General features: G+C 39.8%; 1 protein-coding gene across 7 annotated transcripts in view; it reads right to left on the bottom strand.

Moving 5' to 3' along the window:
• Positions 1–12,836, bottom strand: part of LOC106569122 (suppression of tumorigenicity 18 protein) — a 62,768-nt gene that overhangs the window by 41,549 nt on the left and 8,383 nt on the right. For 3 of the 7 annotated variants that reach the window (XM_014140118.3, XM_014140116.3, XM_014140108.3), the window contains exon 1: positions 1,255–1,479. The exons of 1 other annotated variant lie outside the window; for it this stretch is intronic. The gene's annotated coding sequence lies outside the window, so the exon portion shown is untranslated. Of the gene's footprint in view, positions 1–1,250; positions 1,481–12,836 lie in introns of those variants that run through there. 3 more of the 7 variants (XM_045694199.2, XM_014140117.3, XM_014140112.3) reach the window with 2 other exon arrangements.

The following is a 12,836-nucleotide window of genomic DNA, read 5'->3' on the forward strand; positions in this document are numbered from 1 at the left end:
AGAAATTGCTGAAAATCTCTAAAATCTATTCAAATGTATGTTCTAAACAGTTCCAACAGGAACAGACTGTTTAAATGACAAGTTGGGATGTTCATTTTGCTCTGCACACTTACTCAAGCTTAAAATAACATAGTAGGTTGCAAAGAGACAACTACACAAACAATATTTTAAAAAATGACATCTTGAAAATAAGTTGCCGCTGGAGGGAACTGACTACAATGAAAGTATTCTTACCCACACAACATGTTACGCCTGAAAATATATTCATTTAATCATGTGGCCTATGCAAATGCCTCAGAAAACAAGTTGTTTTTCTCAATACACAACTCACTTATCAACCCACCAGTTGTCTTGACAAAATCCCTAGCTGCAGTATGTTAGGAAAAAATTCATTCATTTTCTTCCAAATTATCCCTTAACATATTCTTCTATCTTTGCCCTTCCGAGGCATAGGCCTAAGTCTATTGACAGTCCTGATGATAAACCTTTGAAACATCCATCCTTCCCACTAAATCAACAGTTTCCCTGGAGACCTTGTACTGTGTCTCTTCAGAGTTTGTTCAAGTGTAAGGTCTGGACCATGTCTGCCACAGAAGTCTCAATGATCACTTATTATCGACCATAATACAACACGATTTCAACAAGCATTAACGCAACTTTTGCCGGGCACAACCTGACAAAGCATTGTCTTCAGACACAATACTAACGTGTTCTTCTAAGACCTTAGCTTATACTCTACCTGAATTAAACATACAGCATTTGTGTCGACAGCGTTGAATGCTATCTGGATGATCCAAAAATAGGTGGTGCTTCTTAAAACCCCATTTGAGCAATATAACGTCCTCTCTAGCTGTCTGAGACCCTTGTAGAAGCTGCACTTTTACTAAGAGCACTGATCCACATAATGGCAACAATCCTGTATTTAGCAGACAGATACTTTCTTGAAGTGCAGACATGACATTTATAAATATAACACAATTTATATTATTTCTGTATTCATATTGTAAAATTATAGCAAACTCATTCACACATTAGTAGTTAGTGTCCTATAGAAATAAACATGTTCATTAACTTTTAAACATATATGACGTTTTATGAAGTCATATGACAGCATCAAACATCAAGAGGATAAAATGCTTGTCTTTCACAAGCACTCACACTCAGCGCTTGATGTCAATGACAAAAAAAAAACCCACCATAACCACTATACATTATTATCATTATTATTATTAATTACTTTTGACACAAACCTACTTCTATGATCCAGAAAGTTTGATTTCCCCCCAGTCGCTTGATGGCCGAGCTGGTGCAGTGTCTTTGAAAGGTAGTCCCCAGGAATATGACATACTGTGCCTTTGACTAGCCTGGAGATAAGCACCTGCGTTCGGGTCCCTTTTTACGTCACACCTCCCCATTCACAGTCCTTCAATATGATGCACATTTGCACATCAACAGCAGACAACCCCCTCCTCATTCTACTCCCACATCCGCAAAACACACAAACAGGAGGCAGATGCATGCGTTAGCCCTCTACACACACACACACACGCTTGAGATATTATATATATATATATATATATATATATATATATATATATATATATCGTTTTTCTTACCCCTTACATTCTGCTTCAAAAACTTTCACTTGCTTTGTCATAGGACTGACTGGGGCATACGCCCTCCCAAGCTTCCCATATCACTCATCATGCAAATGAGCGGGAATGTCAGTCCTCGGCAGCAGATGGCCAGGGATGATAACAATGGCTCAACAGACGAGTTTCAATGTCTGCGACTTTATCGCTACGGCAACAACAACCAAAGTATATGTCATGAAAGCCTTGTCGGTTAATTGGAATTTCTTCCCCTTCTGTATCTTAGTACCTGTCTGTCTTATTTTATTTCCCTCTCTCCCATTTGAATGAATGAAAACCCATTTTATCCTAGATCCTTTCTGTTACCATAGAGGACTAGCTATCATTAAAAGCCAGGGACCTGGAAATGATTTTTGGTGACTAAGGAAGGAAGGCTAGCTGCTGCACAGCAGTTATTTAAGTAATTAGGTGTAATTCCTCCCTGTAGGCCATGTTAGCCTCCTGAGTTAGCTCATGCATTAGACAAGCCTGGATAGAGAGAAGGGGGAATAAAGAGAGAGAAGATAGGGGCCCCGAGACATCACAAACGCAGCTCCTACAAAAGCCCCCCAGCCGCAGCGCTAGTGATGTCATGCGCATCCTGCTGACTCCTGTTAATACAAGCCCCCATAGCAGAGAGTAAACATTGGAAGCGTTTAGCAAACAGGGCCAGATTACAATGACAAAGGCAAGCCACACTTCTGGGTGGAGCCTGGGGCGGGAGGAGAGGTGAGGGGCGGGGGAGTGGAGAGGGGGTGTATGGGGGTAGGGGGCCGCGGTTTAGCATTTAAAATAAGTGATACCCATAAGGGGGCCTCTTAGAGATGCAAGCATCTCCTTCCCCAGCTGATGACAGAGGCCACCCAAAACACGCTTATCTCTAGGTTGTGTCATCCCAGTCTCCGGGGAGAGACGTGTGAACACAGTGTGTAATAATAATAATGTATTTTCTGTGCTTTTTGTTATCTGCGCAATTTGGTTAAGCAAGGCTGGGGACTTGAGGATGGCTGAGGCATATCATTACTTAAGGTTTGGCAGTTGATCATCACCTTGTTTAAAACCTGTTAGGGCTAGGGGGCAGTATTGACACGGCTGGATAAAAAAACATACCCGATTTAATCTGGTTACCCCTCCTACCCAGTAACTAGAATATGCATATACTTATTACATATGGATAGAAAACACCCTAAATTTTCTAAAACTGTTTGAATGGTGTCTGTGAGTATAACAGAACTCAAATGGCAGGTCAAAACCTGAGAGATTCCTTTACAGGAAGTGGCCTGTCTGACCATTTCTTGAACTTCTTTTCCATCTCTATCATTTACTAAGGATCTCTGCTCTAACGTGACACTTCCCACGTCGTCCATAGGCGCTCAGAGCCCGGGAAAAAACAGAATGTCGTCATTCCAGCCCCAGGCTGAAACACATTATCGCCTTTCTCAAGTGGCCGATCAAGGGACACTGGGCTTAGGCGCGTGACCCCGACCGCCCCCGCCTTTGGGATTTTTTCCTCTGTTTGCCGAAAAGGAGATTCCCTGTCGGAATATTATCGCTTTTCTACGAGAAAAATGTCGTAAAAATTGATTTTAAACAGCGGTTGACATGCTTCGAAGTACGGTAATGGAATATTTAGAATTTTATTGTCACGAATTGCGCCATGCGCGTGACACTTCTTTACTATTTCGGATAGTGTCTGGAACGCACGAACAAAACGCCGCTATTCGGATATAACGATGGATTATTTTGGACCAAACCAACATTTGTTATTGAAGTAGCAGTCTTGGGTGTGCATTCTGACGAAGACAACAAAAGGTAATCAAACTTTTATAATAGTAAATATGATTATGGTGAGTGCTAAACTTGCCGGGTGTCTAAATAGCGAGCCCGTGATGCCTGGGCTATGTACTTAGAATATTGCAAAATGTGCTTTCACCAAAAAGCTATTTTAAAATCGGACATATCGAGTGCATAGAGGAGGTCTGTATCTATAATTCTTAAAATAATTGTTATGCTTTTTGTGAACGTTTATCGTGAGTAATTTAGTAAAATGTTAGCGAATTCCCCGGAAGTTTGCGGGGGGTATGCTAGTTCTGAACGTCACATGCTAATGTAAAAAGCTGGTTTTTGATATAAATATGAACTTGATTGAACAAAACATGCATGTATTGTATAACATAATGTCCTAGGGTTGTCATCTGATGAAGATCATCAAAGGTGAGTGCTGCATTTAGCTGTCTTCTGGGTTTTGGTGACATTATATGCTGGCTTGAAAAATGGGTGTCTGATTATTTCTGGCTTGGTACTCTGCTGACATAATCTAATGTTTTGCTTTCGTTGTAAAGCCTTTTTGAAATCGGACAGTGTGGTTAGATTAACGAGAGTCTTGTCTTTAAATAGCTGTAAAATAGTCATATGTTTGAGAAATTGAAGTAATAGGATTTTTAACGTTTTGAAAATCGCGCCACAGGCTGCCACCTAGCCCATAGAGGTTAATGCCTAATTTAACGTCTAATTTTGTAACTGTCTTTCAAGAGCCAAACATGTTTTCTTTCTTAGCTGATGCAAACAATCATAGTGAAAGAACATCTTAAGCACTTGTCCAAGAAAGTACTGATTACATCATGTCCAGACAGCAATCCTAACTAAATGAAAAACATTACAGAGGACAGTGTAGTAAGCCCAGCAGCTCAGTTTTTCACAAATTCAGTGAAAGTAAAACTCAAAAAATATGCGTTGTCCCTGATTAATCTACAAAGAGGTTTATTCCAAAGCCTACAACATGACCCATGAACCAGCATATAGTGTTTTTCAAAACTATTTCATCAACAGGAAAACTGGGGGGAGATAGTGGAGGAATGAAAAGAGGAGTGGGTTGGATGAAATTACATGTCAGACAAGGGTTCACATTTAAAAAGTCCTGCTCATGTTTGTAGAAAGTGTTTGATTGCATTTAGAAAAGTATTACAATGGGTCACGTGTGTCTAAAAGCTTTTTGCAATGTGCTGCAAATTATGTAAGCAAAGAAGTGAAATGTCAAAGCACCCCATTGTTTTTGAGCACGATACGGGCTTTGTGTAAAGCCTACACAAATATAATGTTTTCCGGACTTCTTTTAATGTACTGTAAGAACAATAAATTATCTTTATGAAGTCAACCAACGATGCTTTAAAAAAATCTAAATTCAAATCTAGGCAACCGGCAACCCAAAGCTGGTTCGAGTTCTAGGTTTCCATGCAATACAACAGAGTAGGTATGAATATTCATTCAGTCATTAATCTAAAATATTGAAATCATTATATACTAAAATAAAGTGAGGTTAATTTAAGATAAAATGCTTCAGAATTGTGCTCACATAATACGAATAGCCAATCACCACCTCCTGGTTTATAGTGCGAAACCCCATTTACTCATCTGTCTGCCATTGTGCAACCACTTGATGCCTTGTTCATCACAGAAATAGTCACATAAAATTATTGGAATTAAAAAATGTTTTAGCAATTTGCATATGCAAATAAAGAGCAACAACGCATACAGTGCCTTCAGAAAGTATGCACACCCCTTGACTTTTTCCATATTTTGTGTTACAGCCTGAATTTAAAATGGGTTAAATTTTGAGTCACTGGCCTTCATACAATACCCCATAATGTCAAAGTGGAATTATATTTTTTGAAATTTGTACAACTTAATAAAAAATGAAAGCTGAAATGTATTCAGTCAATAAGTATTCAACCACTTTGTTAGTTCAGGAGTGAAAATAATCTTAACAAGTCATATAAAATGTTGCATGGACTAATGAATGACTACCTCATCTCAGTACCCCACACATACAGATAATTATATAAAAGGTCCCTCAGTCAAGCAGTCAATTTCAAACTTGCCTAGTTAAATAAAGGTTAAATAAATAAATATATATACAGATTCAACCACAAAGACCAGGGAGGTTTTCCAAAGCCTCACAAAGAAAGGCACCTAGTGGTAGATAAAAACATTTAAAAAAATAAAGCAGACATTGAATATCCTTTTGAGCATGGTGAAGTTATTCATTACACTTTGGATGGTGTATCAATACACCCAGTCACTACAAAGATACAGGCATCCTTCCTAAATCAGTTGCCAGAGAAAAAGGAAACCACTCAGGGATTTCACCATGGGGCCAATGGTGACTTTAAAACAGTTACAGTGTAATGGCTGTGATAGAATAAAACTGAGAATGGATCAACAACATTGTTGTTTTTCCACAATACTAACTTAAATGACAGATTGAAAAGAAGGAAGCCTGTACAGAATAAAAATATTCCAAAACATCAATCCTGTTTGCAATAAGGCACTAAAGTAAAACTGGGAAAAAAATGTGGCAAAGAAAGGAAGTTTATGTCCTGAACACAAAGCATTATGTTTGGGGCAAATCCAACAACACATCACTGAGTACCACTCTTCATATTTCAAGCATGGTGGTGGCTGCATCATGTTATGGAAATGTTCGTCATCGGCAAAGACCAGGGAGTTTTTTAGGCTAAAAAGAAACGGAATAGAGCTAAGCACAGGCAAAATCCTAGAGGAAAACCTGGTTCTGTCCACTTTCCTACATGGCTTAGTTACAATTTGGACTTAAATCGTCTTGAAAATCTATGGCAAGACTTGAAAATGGCTATCTAGCAATGATCAACAACCAATTTGACAGAGCTTAAAGAATAAATGTGCACATTTTGTGCAATCCAGATGTGCAAAGCTCCTAGAAGACTTAACCAGAAAGACTCACGGCAGTAATCGCTGCCAAAGGTGATGCTAACATGTATCGACTCAAAGGTGTGAATACTTATGTAAATTAGATATTTCTGCATTTAATTTTCAATATATTTGCTACATTTTCTAAAAACATGTTTTCACTTTGTCATTATGGGTTACTGTGTGTCGATGGGGGAGAAAGGAAATCAATTTAATACATTTTGAATTCAGGCTGTAACAACAAAACGTGGAATAAATCATGGGGTATGAATACTTCTGAAGGCACTGTAAGTGCATGTTGATGATATAGCTCCAGGATATGTAACTATCCTTATGTTGATGTCAACAGGCAGGGAAAGTTTCTTTGAAAAGACAGCACATTTTCCATGGGGATCATTATCTTCACCGCATGTAACTAAATCACAGTTAAAGAAACAATTAGTACTACCCAACATTGCCCTTGGGGATAACTAGGGTATAACGGTGGGCGACCTTTAAAGACACACCCCCAATGCTTAATGACAACCTCGCTATTTGTAAGTCGCTCTGGATAAGTGCGTCTGCTAAATGACTTAAATGTAAATGTAAATGTACTCTAGGACTTGAGGTACTGCAGTGATTCAAAAGCTACATAACACCGTTGGGTGATCTGCTGCTGTAGTAGTAAAGAAGTCAGATTGCAGACAAAAGTTTCTGACTGCTCTTTCGTGCTTTACCATGGCATACACAATCGCTTGGAAAAGTTGTATGCTCAACAGTTCTGAATATCGTAGTATGCTAGGTGATATTAAAATGGACTAGTTGTTCATCTTTTAGTGAAATGTAGCAAAGATGGAGACTTGATCTCATGGTCTAGGTCAACACCACTTAAGACCGCATGGACCAGGGTTTCAGTGCCCAAGGTATATGGATCGGTGTCTTCTGTATGGATCGGTGATCCAATACTTCTGGTCTGGGTCTGAGCTAATGTTTGGACAACATGGTTTTCGTAGTCACTCAACTTGTGGTCAAGACATATCGCTCAATACCTCCTCTTGCCAGAGTTATGTGGCCAAGAAGGAATGATTTAACGCACAAGTGCCAGGGTGCCTTGCTTCCCTTATGTGCAAGCTGGTAGGCCATGCAATGGTTTATGTTTAGGAATAAGATGCCTGACTTCTTACAATTGTCTTGGTCTGGATCTCGTTTTCAACATTTAAACTGGTCTTGATCTTGTCACAGTTTTGAAACACTAGGTCTAGTTCTGGGTCTGAGTATTGGGTCTTGGGGACTGGTTTTCAACTGGGTCTACTCTAGCAGTCTCAGATATTGACTCAAGGCAACAGACCGACATAACCCCCGACCCATCCACAAAGTGGCTCCCCTGGGATGGCCAGGCAAAGTAATGACCACAAACAATGGCAACAGGTGAGTCTGTGGCTTCTGTAATGATCATGCTGATGAGCAGTAGATTGTCTTGATAATAATAATAATGAATAATAAGTAGCATTCAGCAACACATTCTGTAGCTCACAGATTTGTCTCGATTTTATAACTGACGATCTTTAGCAGAAACTCTGCAGAGTTGGATTGCTTGTACTTGTGCTTAAAGGTCAGTATTATCAATGCCAGAATCATAAGTCTTAAATCACTAGACACAAGAGTCTGGCACAATGTTCCACCTCGATACCTTTTGTTGTTGACAAATCAACACATGACCCTTATCAGTAGCGCAGTGGTCCGTGTTAAAAACAGCTTTTTACAGCAGTTTGTAAGACAGCCACAGCTTATCATGATGACTATTCAGAGACACTTGAAAATACAAAAATACTTTCATTAATGTGATTTACAATATTTTGATTGCGCCCAATACAATAAGCTTGCTGACATGAATCAGAATGCAAATGCCCTTTTGAGCAAAACAAAGAAATTGATTATGAAGTAAGTTTCTTCAGCACAAGTAGCTTGGTTTGAGTGATTAATGGGCTTGGCCATTGATTTCCTTTTGTTTAGATCTTTGTTAACTTTCTGGAGACAGAATTATAATTTGTTTCCAAACAATGAACCCAATCTAGCTGGAGCAAATTAAATCTCCCAACAGGCTCTTCCCAGTTATTTTACATATTTTCAGCTGGATATATATCACAAGGCACTTCCATATAAATGTGTTGCTGTTTTATATTTTTATTAATTTCATTCTTGATTAAATCTTGTTTTCTACAAAATATTAGAAGGCCTTGTGAGATTGGGGAGGGTTTTTGTTTATAGAAGTCTGGAAGATTGACAATGACATGTAAGGTTCACCCATTGTGCCAATAGTTAAATCTTAATATGCTCAGTACAAAAGCTGTATATCACATGGTAGAACATTTCTGATAAATATGTGCTAGGTAGATAACTTGAGACTAATGTACAGCCATTGTCTAGTTTTTTGAATAACATCACAAAAGGTATTTGATACATTCTGAGATCTCTCAATACAATGTACTATCGATATTTGCAAGTCAAATGTTACTGTTCTTCATCAATGGTCTTTTGCACTTAGAAAACTTCTACAGATCCAGACATTTATAGTTCCTGATTTCTCGCATCATCTCTCCAAAATAGTGATAATACGATTTCTGTGTTTTTCGCTGTTGAGAAACAAACTGGATTATGAACAGATCACTACATAAACAGCTTTCTAAGAGGAGGCAGCTATTTTAAAAGAGGCTGAAGAAATGCAAAGAGGGATTTAAAATTTAATTTGAATTTATTCCAGCAAGTGAAAGGTTCTTTTGAGAGGGGATTTCAGCAAAGATGATGGTATTTAAAAGAAACAAGCACCTAAACCTCCAGTGAAAAAGTATTTTTGCTTCGTTCTAGTGCAAGGCCTTGCTATAGTCACATCCCAAAAATAAGTAATAGTAGTAATTAAAATGTAAATAAGTGGGATGCGTGGAGATATTTCAACTGATTTGTACTGTAAATTGAGTGATTAAAGAAAGGTCTCGACACACCTTGGTATTCTAGTCTCTGTAAAATACTAGGTGTACAGTACACATGTGGGCCATGTACTGAATGCGTTGTACAGTATACTATACAGTATATTATTTTTATGCACGATAACAAAATACAATGTGTCCATAGGAAGGGCTTAAAGGAGAACACCATATCAGCAAGATATGTGCTTGCAAAGGGAAACAGTATTAATAACTTGTCTCATACTAGTTCCTTTAATGTAAAGTACTGTATGTGTTACTATAGGAGATTGCTTCCATGGATGGTTGCCCAAGGGCAAGGGTATCTCACTCAGCAGGTCTCTAGTTTAACATGGTGCATTTTGGGGACAGAAGTTTACAGTCAATTCATGTCCAATGATAAACCACAGAAGAGACAATCAGTCATATTAAATAGTGATACTTGTCTTATGGCTGAACTGCATGTTGGTTCTGTAACATCCCTGGCAACATACATTTTGAGCTGACCACTAAACTCATACAGAGGAAACCTATGCCACACAAGCAAGACAAAGAGTTACATCACTTTGTTCTACAGTTAATACGATCAGGGGGCAGTGTTTGTGCATTTGCTATCTTCAGAAAATGCCAGCAAAGGCGCTAAGTAAACCCATTTTACAAGACTCCCTCACAAGGACGCAGTGCCAGTATCGGGATACAATTTCACACAGCAACCATGGCTCAGTCACATAACCTAAGCCAATAAGCTCTCACAGTCTCACTGCAGAATTAGACGTTCATCCACGTTTCTCCAAACATCAAATTTCAAAGTTGCTCCAAACATAACATTTGGAAGTGTTTTGGACACCCTGCTCTGTATCGTTCCATTTCGCCAAACGTCAAATTTCAAAGCTACTGCTCAGTATTGTTCAATTTCTCCAAAAGTTTCAAATTTAAAAACACCCACACGAATAGAAATGCACTTTTTCGAGCTGAAAGATGATGGCCAGAGCTTACCCATAGTACCATTTGTTATCCAAAGTGCTGGAGCCAAAACAACAACAAAAAATGTGTCACTGTCCCGATACTGTTGGAGCTCACTGTATTTGGGCTTGAAGTGCCAAATCCGAATGTGTGACTTCGGATGTTTCGTGACTCTTACATGCTGACCACAACGCGTGCGCAAGCTTTGCAAAACAAATGTACACATGCATGTTATTCAATCATTGCACCCACACGTCTGCGTAGCCAGGCGATAAAATAGAACTTGGTTCTAAACTCAGCAAAAAAAAGAAACGTCCCTTTTTCAGGACCCTGTCTTTCAAAGATAATTCGTAAAAATCCAAATATCTTCACAGATCTTCATTGTAAAGGGTTTAAACACCGTTTCCCATGCTTGTTCAATGAACCATAAACAATTAATGAACATGCACCTGTGGAACGGTCGATAAGACACGAACAGCTTAAAGACGGTAGGCAATTAAGGTCACAGTTATGAAAACTTAGGACACTAAAGAGGCCTTTCTACTAAGGAGACATGAGGACTACAGATGTGGCCAGGGAAATAAATTGCAATGTCCGTAATGTGAGACGCCTAAGACAGCGCTACAGGGAGAAAGGATGGACAGCTGATCGTCCTCGCAGTGGCAGAGCACGTGGAACAACACCTGCACAGGATCGGTACATCCGAACATCACACCTGCGGGACGGGTACAGGATGGCAGCAACAACTGCCCGAGTTACACCAGGAATGCACAATCCCTCCATCAGTGCCCAGACTGTCCGCAATAGGCTGAGAGAGGCTGGACTGAGGGCTTGTAGGCATGTTGTAAGGCAGGTCCTCACCAGACATCACCGGCAACAACGTCGCCTATGGGCACAAACCCACCGTCGCTGGACCAGACAGGACTGGCAAAAAGTGCTCTTCACTGACGAGTCGCGGTTTTGTCTCACCAGGGGGGATGGTCGGATTTGCGTTTATCGTCAAAGGAATGAGTGTTACACCGAGGCCTGTACTCTGGAGCGGGATCGATTTGGAGGTGGAGGGTCCGTCATGGTCTGGGGCGGTGTGTCACAGCATCATCGGACTGAGCTTGTTGTCATTGCAGGCAATCTCAACGTTGTGTGTTACAGGGAAGACATCCTCCTCCCTCAAGTGGTACCCTTCCTGCAGGCTCATCCTGTCATGACCCTCCAACATGACAATGCCACCAGCTATACTGCTCGTTCTGTGCGTGATTTCCTGCAAGACAGGAATATCAATGTTCTGTCATGGCCAGCCAAGAGCCCGGATCTCAATCCCATTGAGCACGTCTAGGACCTGTTGGATCAGAGGGTGAGGGCTAGGGCCCTCCCAGAAATGTCTGGGAACTTGCAGGTGCCTGATGGAAGAGCGGTGTAACATCTCACAGCAAATCTGGTGCAGTCCATGAGGAGGAGATGCACTGCAATACTTAAAGCAGCTGGTGGCTACATCAGATACTGACTGTTACTTTTGATTTTGACCCCCCCCCTTGTTCAGGGACACATTATTCCATTTCTGTTAGTCACATGTCTGTGGAACTTGTAAAGTTTATGTCTCACTTGTTGAATCTTGTTACGTTCATACAAATTCTTACACATTAAGTTTGCTGAAAAGAAACGCAGTCGACAGTGAGAGGACGTTTCTGTTTTTGCTGAGTTTATTTGTGACGCTTGACGTGCTGCAAGTTCCGCCTCTCCCATCTCCTCATTGGTTTTAATGAGCATATTCCCACGTGGGTGATTGAAAGATGAACTGAGGTCCACACTCCAGTCCAGTTAGTGGTGGTAATGCACCTTAAAGTTGGTTGCCAACCGCCATATAAAGTCCAAAGAAGAAGAAGAGGCCTGAAGGAGGAGAGATTACTAGAAACCTGCATGTCCTGATCGCATCTGGTGTGGGTTGACAAAATCAACATGCGCGAGCGGTGTTGTCAGCATGTTACGTGTATTTTCCTATGAGATGTGCACTTTCTTTTCAGCCTACGTTTCATTTCAGGGTTGGATTTATTTAAAATGTTACCAACCACCAGCATGGCAAAGTTAATTAAATCAGAAACACCTGCTGCAAAGTTCTTCCTAATCATGAGTATTCTGAGAGCCAAATAGCTTTTCTCTGTAGCCTACACTTGGATTTCCACTAGACAAAACAGTCAAAGTCAAAATTGGCTATATCGTACAAATTTATGAAAACTAAAATGAGCTTTTAGGTCTTAATTTAACGTTAGGCTAAGGTTAGCAGTGTGGTTAAAGTTAGGGTAAATGTGAGAGATTTAAAATGCAATTTTAAGAAGAGAAAAAGTAGAAATGGATGGGGTTTGTGACTTTGTGGCTGTGTTAACTAGTGACGACCCTACACATGGCCTTTCCATTAAAATAGAGGGTGCAAACTAATGTTCTTGCTGCACCCCTTTTCTTACCAGCAAATAATCATAATCCTTTAGATAATTTGTTAAGATTCACAAATTGTATAGCTAGTCTGCATTATAAAAAAAAATAGATGACCATTTTATATTTATAAATGTTTGCTAAATCTAGCTAG

The sequence above is a fragment of the Salmo salar genome, chromosome 14 (genome assembly GCF_965601325.2).
Source record: "Salmo salar chromosome 14, fSalSal1, whole genome shotgun sequence".
Classification (NCBI taxonomy): Eukaryota; Metazoa; Chordata; class Actinopteri; order Salmoniformes; family Salmonidae; genus Salmo; species Salmo salar.